At 39.7% G+C, this 11381-nt stretch overlaps 1 pseudogene; it reads left to right on the forward strand.

The window, feature by feature from the left end:
• The first annotated feature begins 9294 nt into the window (after nucleotides 1-9294).
• LOC110329453 lies at nucleotides 9295-10496 on the forward strand (annotated as a pseudogene).
• The last annotated feature ends 885 nt before the right edge of the window (nucleotides 10497-11381 follow it).

Consider the following 11381-nt stretch of genomic DNA (forward strand, 5'->3'; position numbering starts at 1 on the left):
GAGGAGGAGGAGGAGGAGGAGGAGGAAGGAAGGAAACAAAGAAAGAAAGCTGAGAGAAACATTAGAAGAAAGAAAGGGGTCCTTGTTCATGAATCTACGGAGTCCTATAAAGGCACCCTGGTGACAAAAGTAAGAGACAAATATCAATATATCACTGGCATTTTTCATATCAACAAAAAAGGAATCTTCATGTTTATCTGAAAATAAAAACAATCCTGAATATCCAGATGAATTCTGATAAATGCAGCAGTGTAGAAGTCCCCTGCTTTCAAACTATACTGCCATGCTATAGGAACAGAAACACCATGAGACACATATGTTAAAAAAATAAAACAAAAAATTCCAAAATAGGCCCAAGCAGGTGCAACCATCTGATTCCTGACAAAAATTCCAGAGCATTCATTGATTTAAAAAAAAAAAAAAAAAACAGCCCCTGTAAAAAAGAGGTCCTGAATAAAATCAGATCAGTGTCTCTCAACCTCTAAAAAAAATAATGAAAATAGACCCGAGACATTAATATAATATCTGAAGCTTTGAAAGCACAAGAAGAAAACAGATGTAACACGTCAAGGTCTAATGTAAGCAAGGATTTTTCTGAAAGGGCATCGGCTCAAAATTAAGAGCAAGAATTGGCTTCAAATTAAAACACTTGCACAGCAGAGGAACAACTAACAGAGGGGGAGTCTATGAGCAGAATGGAAGAGAAGTATTTCTCAGAGGATTAACCCCCAAAATATGCAGATTAAAACTCAAAAAGTTAACAAAAGAAAAATAACCCAAACAATTAGTGGACAATGAAATTGAACAAGTACTTTTCAAAAGGAGACATACAAATTATCAGTAAATACATACATAACATTTAATATCCCCAGTCATTAGGGAATGTAACTCAAACCTAAGCAGAGCTCCAACCTTATCTCCTTAGATTGGCTATTGCCAAAACACAAAGGACAAATGTAGGTGCTGATGCATGAGGTGAGGGTGGGGCTTCATCCATTGCTGGTGGGAATGTCAGTTTATTCATCTATTATGGAAATAGGTAAGATGGGTACCTCAAAAAAAACAAAAATATAATTTTCATATCTTCCAGGCATAATACTTCACAGTACACAACCCAAGTCAGCTTACTATAGAGATAACTAACTACCAATATTTATCAGAGCACTATTACAATCACCAAACTATAGAATTGACAAAATATCCTCCTGTGGATGACTGGGTAAATAAAGCATGGAATATACTTGCAATGGAATTTTATTCATTGAAAAAAAAATAGATTTATGTCATTTAGGGGGAAATGAGTAAAACCAGACATGAATAAGTTAAGTGAAATAAGCCAGGCCCACAAAGAAATGTGGCAGATGATTTTCTCTTATTTGTAATCTATGGCAGAGAAGAAAAAACCATGAGAGCAGAGGTGGGGGCCACTAAATATGTAGAAGGGGATTGGAGAATCAGAAGGTTGCCAACAAAGGTTAAACAAGGAATGAATACAATCAAAGTAAACTACATGCATGCTTGTAAATGCCGTGATGCGAGTTCTCACTTTATACAATTGATACACACAAACAAAAACTCTAGAAAGAAAAATGCTATTAGATGAATAAAAAGACATCCCATATACTGAACTTAAACATTTACAAATTATATACGTAATAGTAGATGTGTGCCAAAATACATAAAGAATTCTAAACAACCATTAAAGAAAGCAAACAACCCATTAAAAGAGACAAGAAACTTGGATAAGCATTTAACTGAAGAAGTTTCACTAGAGTATAAGAATATTAAAAATATGCTTGATAACTTTAGCTGGAGGGGTAAATAAATATCATAATAATATCCAACTATACACATATTAGAAAGGTCAATTTAAGATGACTGGCTAAGTGCTGCATATGACATGGAGAGACCAGAGATTTTGTCTGCTGCTGGTGCAGATACAAAATAGTAAAACTTCTACGGAAAGTTTCATGCACAGACTGTATATATATATATATATATATATATATATATATATATATATATATAGATATAGATATATATATATATATATATATATATATATATAATATGATCTAGCCATTCTACTTCTAGATATTTGCCCAAGAGATTTTTAAAAATATGTTCATGCAAAGACTTACACATGAATGTTTTTAGCAACTTTATTTCTAACAACCAAGTGAAAAAAAAAAAAAAAAAAAACAGTCAAAATGCCCACTACTAACAATGGATACACAAACCAACATACCCAAATAACAGACTAGTAATCAATCAAATGAATGTTCAGCTGATGTGTATTATACGAAGTATTCTGAATAATCAGCCAGACTAAAATAAATGCATATTGTTATTCTATGTATATAATTCTATGTACATAATTCAGTAACATATAACAGAAAGACCTGGAGTGGCCTGAACAATTACACCACAGTGACCATGCTGAAATAAATGAGACACCAACTGCAGAGAATTGCAATATCAAAATAATGATGGTAATGTATCATAACACTGAAAACTCTAGGTCATCTAGCCATGAGAGACAAACAAAAACTGGAGCAGAGAGATGACCTTCCTGGGCAAAGACTGCCATATCATTTAGCAATGAATGAGATAATCATAAGGTAGCCATTTTCAACCTTTAATATAATAATAGTGTTAGGAGAAGTCAGTAATTTGTGCAAAATACAGCTTAGGGACATTTTGTTTTGTTTTTTTCTGAACTGAAATGTATTTCTTGGAGGGAGGGGGAAGCTTGTAAGACCAAGAAAACCAGGGAATTCCATCAGGATCAGGAAGCTCAGAAAGCTCTGTGATCTGTGATCTGCCAGACCCCAGTCAAGGTTGTGAAAGCAGTTGCCTGGGACTATTTCTGAGGAAGTTGTTAGACCCTCTCGCTATTAGAGCTGCCTGTGAGTTGGGCAGGAAGCTCTGGAGATTCATGAGTCATCACCCATGCTGGCCCAAGATTTTCAGTAACACAGCTCCCTTGGAATCATCAGAATCCCCGTATGTAAACCCAGTCACCTCATTGGTTTAGCAAGCTAGGCTTAGGTAGAATGAGTTCTCTGTGAGTGCCTGATCTAAGGTGACTCTACATATTTGTTCACATCTCCCCAGAAAAGTCTTAGAACAATTTTGTATTGATTTTTCAAACATGTTAAGAGCTATTATACTTCTTCAGCTCACCTCCCATTTCTTTTGCATGAATTCAACCTGATAGGCTTCTCTTGGAATGGGCAGCAATTCTGATTAGCATGTGTGAAACTCTAAAGGGATGGTGGCCCTTTTGGAGGAGACTTTCCATGATGCAAATCAAGGGTAAAGAAGTAATTTATAAGTCCTGGTCTGCTGGAAAACCACCTAAATGTCTGTTTCGAATCATTCTCACAAAGAGAGGCACAGGTCTATCCCCAAGAGTCAACAAAGATGCTTTTATACTGTGCTGCCTGCCTGAGGCTTTTGTGCTAATGACAAGGAGTATAAAATGTTCCTCAATTTCTACACATCTAAAATTGTGTGGAAGCAAAGAAGTTGATAGCATTCTTTTTTTATTATTATTATTATGTTTTTCTGTCTTGACAGCTGGCATTTCTCCTTTATCTATAAACAAAAACAAATTTGGGGAAAAAAAGATTCAAACACAGCTGATGTGATTTCAGCAGCTAAGTTGTGCAATCTGGACACTTCACCTCTAGCAATTTCAGTATTTTTTTTTTTTTAATTAGCTTTGGAGCTCTGTTTTATATAGCTCCAGGTGTGCAGAGCAATAGAATCCCTCCAGTGGTTGAAGCTGCTCTCAGTATTCTGCCAGGAGTCTGAACACATATCTATACCTCTCTCCACTAGCAGCAAATCCATCCTTAGTATTAGTTTTATAATTAAACAAATTCCAAGTTATGCAATTTTTACTACTGGAACATTACACTAGACATTATTAAGAGGAAAAAATGAAATGGTCATTTCTATGCAAGAGCATGCTTTTATGTTACTGAATTGACATAGTGTAATAATTCTAAAGGAAGTAAGAGATTTGGTGCACTCATTTTATATTAGTTTTGTTTTCTTTTTATGACAGGATCTCAGTATATGCTTAGTTTGCTTTGAACTCATGTGAAAAAGAATGACTTTAAACTTCTGACTTTCTTGCTTCCTACCAAGAGCTGAGGTTATGGGCACGTACTGATACACTGTGCTGGATTTCCTTACGTAATCTATAATAGAAAACTACTTTTTTAATGCTTAGATTGCTCTTTTCTTTATTTGCTATGTTTTTACCAACTTGTAAATTTTATGTCTTGCCAACAAAGCAGCAGAAAGTGTTCCCCCTCTCTATCCTGTAGAAGTTACTTCTTTATCCTCAGTAAATTACCCTGGTTCTATCTCAGGGGTCTAATACTAGTTGCTGGGTTACAATTCAGTTATGACACAGAATCAGCATTCACTCCCATCAGTTTGGGGACTCAGGGAGCACTAAGCCATTCACCTTGGAAACCCGTACCAAATACTAGAAGCAGGGGTACCCAAGTCACCTGCACAGACAACCACTGGCTGCTCATCCATGATGATGCCATTCCTCTTTCAAGTTCTGTATACACTAGAACAAATGAAGAAATTTAAAGTAGTGAGTTCAGTTTTGTGTTTTATGTCATAGAGTCAGTATATTACCTTGTTTTTAAACGGGACATAGGACAGTGAGACTTTTGTTAAGTATCTTAGTCAGGGTTTATATTCCTGAACAAACATCATGACCAAGAAGCCAGCTGGGGAGGAAAGGGTTTACTCAGCTTACATTTCCACATTGCTGTTCATCACCAAAGGAAGTCAGGATTGGAACTCAAACAAGTCAGGAAGCAGGAGCTGATACAGAGGCCATGGAGGGGTGTTCCTTACTGGCTTGCTTTCCCTGGTTTGCTCAGCTTGCTTTCTTATAGAACCCAGGACTACCAGCCCAGGGATGACACCACCCACAATGGGCCCTCCCACCCTAGATCACTAATTGAGAAAATGCCTTACAGCTGGATCTCATGGAGACATTTCCTCAAGGGAGGCTCCTTTTTCTGTGATAACTCCAGCTTGTGTCAAGTTGACACACAAAACCAGCCAATAGAGTAAGCAATCTTATCCAGCATTGGCTCAGTGGATTACTAACCAAATTAGATAGATAGATAGATAGATAGATAGATAGATAGATAGATAGATAGATAGATAGATAGATAATTTAAGATATAAGAGAATATAAGTATATTTATATAGTTATCTATATGAATTATGTGAATTACATATGAATATATGATCTAAATAAATATATAGAAATAGATATAGATTAGGTAGATAGATAGATAGATAGATAGATAGATAGATAGATAGATAGATAGATAGATAGAATTTCCATCAGCATAATGGAGTTTTGCCTTTTATACAATTTTTTCCTTTTCATTCCCCTAATATGGTAACAGGTAACATACATTTTCATTTGGTATGTTATATGTCTGCAGAGCTCTGATACCAAGGCTATACAAATCCCATAGGCTGCTGTGACATTAAGTCACTGAGACCATACAGTGAAATGGGATTGCCATGAAAAGGACACATTATACCATAAGGAGCACATACTTGTACTGACACTGAAGACACTACAGTGTTTCTTTATTCTAAAAAGACATTTACTACAACAGGGTATAGATCACATCTTTAGCATCCTATGTGTTTTCTAGCCAGGAAGCTCCAAACAGCTTTCAGTTCTCAACATTACAGCTTCTAGAGAGTTCCTTTACAGAGGGGCCAATGAAGCAGTTCAGCTGGTAAAGACACTTGCTGACAAGCTGAGTTTGCTTGCTAGGACCTGCAAAGTTGAAAAAGAGAATAAGCTTCTAGAAGTTTTCTTATGCCCTCCACATGTACACCGTGGCGCACACATACACACACACACACACACACACACACACACACACACACACACACACACACACANACACACACACACACACACACACACACACACACACACACACACACACACATACACTGCCAAGCTGAGTTTGATTGCTGGGACCTGCAAGGTTGAAAAAGAGAATAAGCTTCTAGAAGTTTTCTTCTGCCCTCCACATGTACACCGTGGCACACACACACACACACACACACACACACACACACACTCAAAAAGAAATGGAAGAAAGGAGAGAGGAAAGAATTGAGGAAGGAATACTTAAAGGAAGGAAGGAAGATTAAAGTATTCATTTACATAGGCAGGGTTAAGCCCGATCACCAGTGGCCATGTGAAGATCAGCCCCAACCCTCTGCTTTCCCTTGACCTGCTGTAAGCAGCGATCTTCCAAACTTATAAAACTGTCAGGGTGTTAGCTACAATATTATCGTAATTCAAGATATTCTTGGGAAGAAATCCATGCCAAGAAGCTGGAACAAAGGTCAGGCAAGTTCTTTAAACTACATGTGCTCAGCTGGTACTAGCACCTTTTATGAGCTACAAATCTGTGCCCACTGTGACCTGTTAGCCACTATCTGTACGGACTCATCCCACCTACTCCAGATCATCGCTCATCCCATTAACTCTGTCATTGTTGCGGTCCATTTCACAGGTTGGTCTTTCTGCCATTGTGGGTCTTGTTCCCATCCCACAGCTTTGCCCATACCACAGCTTTCTGTTCCTTCATTTCTTCCATTTAATGAATAAAATGAAATCTTCAGATTAGCAAATTGACATCTCATGAAAACAAATTAGCTACAGCTAAACACTCAAATAGGAATGGAATCAAGAAAAAAAAGAAGTTCAACAGGAATGTGATCATCCCATTGTAGAGAAAACTTACCTGGTAAAATAATTGCAAGTGTGAGGAGCGGGTTTGGCTGCAGACCCTAGATGGCTCCCGGGACTGCCACCAAGTCTAACGGCTAACAACTGACTTCCTCATATCCCTCAAGATAGCCACATCCGTTAAACTGCACTTCACAGATGCACCATGACGAAAGATCAGATGATGTGACGAATGTAGTCCTGTACCAATGAACTATGCCTATGTGGAATAGGGTGATGGGGAGTGGACTAGAGGGTATAAAAGGGGATGGCCAAGAGAGGGCAGGGGATCGTTTTAGTGCACATAGTTATGTTCCTGAATAAACTGCTTTGAGAAGGACATCGGTTTCGTTGCTTCTTTTCTGCTGGTTGGAGACGGTAGCGACAGCAAGCATCAGAAATCCCATGCTATTTAATTAGCTCCTCAAATACTCCCAAGCAAGTAGCTTCTCTTGAGAAGAGAATAGCTCAAAGGGGTGAATTGCTTGCTTCCCCAAAGGTTTTGAATGATCAAGATTTACTTCTAAGCTGGGCAGTGGTGGCGCACGCCTTTAATCCCAGCACTTGGGAGGCAAAGGCAGGCAGATTTCTTAGTTCCAGGCCAGTCTGATCTACAAAGTGAGTTCCAGGACAGCCAGGACTACACAGAGAAACCCTGTCTTGAAAAACAAAAAAAACAAAAACAAAAACAACAACAAAAAAAAAATGATTTACTTCTAAACCTTCACCTACCTTAGTGTAACCTCTATGACTAAACTATGAAATGGTATACATTTCCCTATTCCAACTAGACTCATTATATATACATCCAGGCTACAAGTCTATGACCTTCATTTCTCCAACCTAAGATATTACTAAGATTCGTTTAGAAAGCCAATCTCCATTTCTACAGAATTCAATTTGCTTACTCAGTTTATTTCAATGGCTTTTTGAAGAAAATGAGTACCACCAGTAGCCATGGAAACCTCGTTTCTTCTAGGACTCTTATAAGGGTAAGCTTCCTCATGTTGACCAGTTTGACCTGGTTTCCCAAAAAAATTATTCTGACATGGTATATTGTTAATGCTCTGTGCACAATAATCTGTCCTTCCTCTGCACTGACCCAGGAGTCCGTGTCTTCAGATGACTTTCCAAAGTTATAGTCCACCATCTTAGCGTTCACAGGGCATAGAATCTTAGACCCTTCATAGCTCTTGACAAGCTGTTACATTAGAAAAGAGAAATGTGTGTGATAATATTCATAAATGGTATTTATCAAAAAGGGCAAAAGAGAAAGCTAGCTTGAAAAATATCCATTAATCAGTCTAACTTTTAGTAGATCAGGAATTTAAGATAAAGTAGCATGCCATGTGAGAATACAGAATGACATCTTGAAAGCAGATTGGGGCTCCTCATCAGACCAGGAAGGGCCTTGATCTTGGAACTCCATACTCTAGAACCGTGAGTACAAAAACATGTATTCATTTTAAATGGTCCATCCTTAATACCATTAGACAAAAACAGACTATAACTTTGCATCAATCTTTAAGAAAATAATGACAATCTATGCAGGGATAATCTCTTGTTCACTTTGTAACAGCATCACCCGTCAATAAAGAGCTGAATGGGTTATAACAATGCAGAAGAGAATAGGTGGGACTTCTGAGAAGACATAGGAATTCTGAGAAGGGGTCAGACATGGGAGATTTGCCACCAAGACACAGAAAAAAGGTGATCATTCACGTGGCATAGAATAGTATAAATGGGTTAATGTAGTTACAAGTTAGTTGGAGAACAAGCCTAACTTAAAGCCTAGGCATTAATTAATAAATAAGTAAGCCTCCATGTCATTTGAGAACTGGGGTCGACATAGAAAAGCCAATATTTAAATATATAATTAAAATATGTAAAACACTGTATCACACTGATGTCTTACTGTATGTAAGAATATATTTTATACTACATTACATTTCTATTTTCTTTCCTACGAAAATGAACTTGACATTACATTGTCTAGAACTTTAATTTGCAGCAGAATGGGGAAAGTGGACAACTGTGCAGGGGAAAGTTAAACATCATAGATGGAATCTCAGTATAAAAGAAGAAGCGGGCTGGAGAGATGGCTCAGTGGTTAAGAGCACCGACTGCTCTTCCAAAGGTCCTGAGTTCAAATCCCAGCAACCATATGGTGGCTCACAACCATCCGTAACAAAAACTGATGCCCTCTTCTGGAGTGTCTGAAGACAGCTACAGTGTATTTACATATAATAAATAAATAAATCTTTAAAAAAAAAAAAAAAAAGAAGAAGAAGCAATATTTGTGCCAGAAGACAAAAATCACAGTGTTATTGTGGTAAGATGACTCATTTTCTTTTGAAGGCACGACCACTGGTAGGTTATCTGTGCTCCAGTGGATGTCATCCCCAAGTCCAAATGGAAATCATTCATTAGATTCAATAAGAAAGAAAAGGTGGAGGAGGAGAAAGAGGAGGAGGAGGAGGACGATGACGACGACGATGACCACGATGACCACGACAACAAAGACGAAGACGATGATGACAAAGATGACGATGACAACGGGGGGGGGGTGAGGGGAGAGAGAGGAGTTAGAGGAGGTAAATGAGGAAGTGCATAGCATCAAAATACATTGCATACGAGCAGGGTGGAGGGTGGAGGAGGTGGGAGGACTGGAGATGGCCAATCAAGGTGGGCTCACACTGCAGGCAGCTGCGGTACATCAGCGAGGGCACGAACCGCATGGTCAGCTCAGCTTATGACCTCATGCGCAAGACCATCGTGGGTATCAAGAAGATCAGCCCCTTCGAGCATCAAACCTACTGTCAGCATACGCCGAGGGCCATGAGAATGTCATAGGCAACCCGAGACATCCTCAGAGCACCCACTGTAGAAGCCAAGAAGGACGTTTACATTGTTCAAGACCTCATGGAGACAGACCTGTACAGGCTGCTTAAGAGCCAGCCGCTGAGCAATGACCACATCTGCTACTTCCTCTTCCAGAACCTCCGGGGCCTCAAGTACATACATTCAGCCAAAGTGCTGCACCCGAAGCCCTCCTATCTGCTTATCAACACCATCTACGACCTTCTAACATCTGTGACTTTGGCCCGGACCGGATTGCTCACACTGAACATGACCAAACTGGCTTTCTGACCGAGTAGGTGGCCACACGCTCATTCTGAGCCCCAGAGATCATGCTCAACTCCCAGGGCTACCTCAAATCCATTGACATCTGGCTTGGGGGCTGCATTCTGGCTGAGATGCTCGCTCTCCAACCAGCCCATCTTTCCCCGCAAACACTACCTGGGCCAGCCCAACCACATTCTAGGTACCCTGGCTTCCCCATCCCAGGAATTATATCATTAACATGAAGGCCCAAAACTACCTACAGTCTCAGCCCTCTAAAACCAAGTTGGCTTAGGTCAAGCTTTTTCCCAAATCAAAGCTCTTGACCTGCTGGACCGGATATGTTAACCTTCAAACAGAACAAGCGCATCACAGCAGAGGAAGCGCTGGCTCACCCTTACCTGGAACAGTCCTATGATCCGACAGATGAGCCTGTGACTGAGGAGTCGTTCACCTTTGACATGGAGTTGGATGGTCTCCCCAAGGAGGAGCTTGATCTTCCAAGGAGCTGATCTTCCAAGAGACAGCCTGCTTCCAACCAGGGGCACCAGAGGGCCCCTAACAAGAACAGACACCCCCGGTCCCTTTGGTGGAGGGCCCTGAGTAGGGACGCAGGCTAAGCTCTGCTCTACTCTGCTCTTCTCGTTGGAACCCCATCCCATTTTCCCTGACAGAACATTTCTAAGTCTCAAGGAAGAGTTTCCCTGAGGAGCCAGGCCCAGGCCTAACCCTCTCCCTCTTGAGCTGCTGCATGTAATGCTCTTGCTGCAGAAAAATATTATTAAATAAATAAATAGATAGATAGATAGATAGATAGATAGATAGATAGATAGATAGATAGATAGATAGATAAAAGAGGCTTACAAGTCTCTGGTTTTAACACAGACAAGATAAAACTCAAAACATGCCTGCCTGGGAAGGTTATGACCAAATTGTGAGAGCCATCCCTCAGTGTTTGATTCCTCCCTTTATCTCATATAATCATTCGTCAAGCTTGTATGCTCGTTCCCACCTCCATTCAGCCAAAGTCTGTATAGTCTTCAAAACTCTGTGTCACCTCATGTGTAACCTTTTTCTAACCCATCATAGTGTATGACTGATTCCTCCAAATTGAAACATTCTCTCCTGGAGAAAGGTGAGAAGTTCATGAAGCTCCAGGAACAAATAAACATACAAGGTCCAGGAAGTACATAAAACTTAGAAGGCCCAAGGTCCCTCCCCACAGTTATATAAGCAGTAACAACTGAAAGAGGAGAGTCTCCTACCATCTGTGCTCCTTTGAAAGTCCCAGAGAGCTGTAGAGAAGTGGGCTTTGTGACTCATCACATATGATGGGTGAAATTTTTCAATGATGCCAATGCTTTTGAACCAATCACCTGTGTTCCTATAAGCAACCCTTCACCTGTGTCCCTGTAAGAAAATCCCAGTAACCTTCCTGGGTCACTCA

The sequence above is a fragment of the Mus pahari genome, chromosome 12, assembly GCF_900095145.1.
Source record: "Mus pahari chromosome 12, PAHARI_EIJ_v1.1, whole genome shotgun sequence".
NCBI lineage: Eukaryota > Metazoa > Chordata > Mammalia > Rodentia > Muridae > Mus > Mus pahari.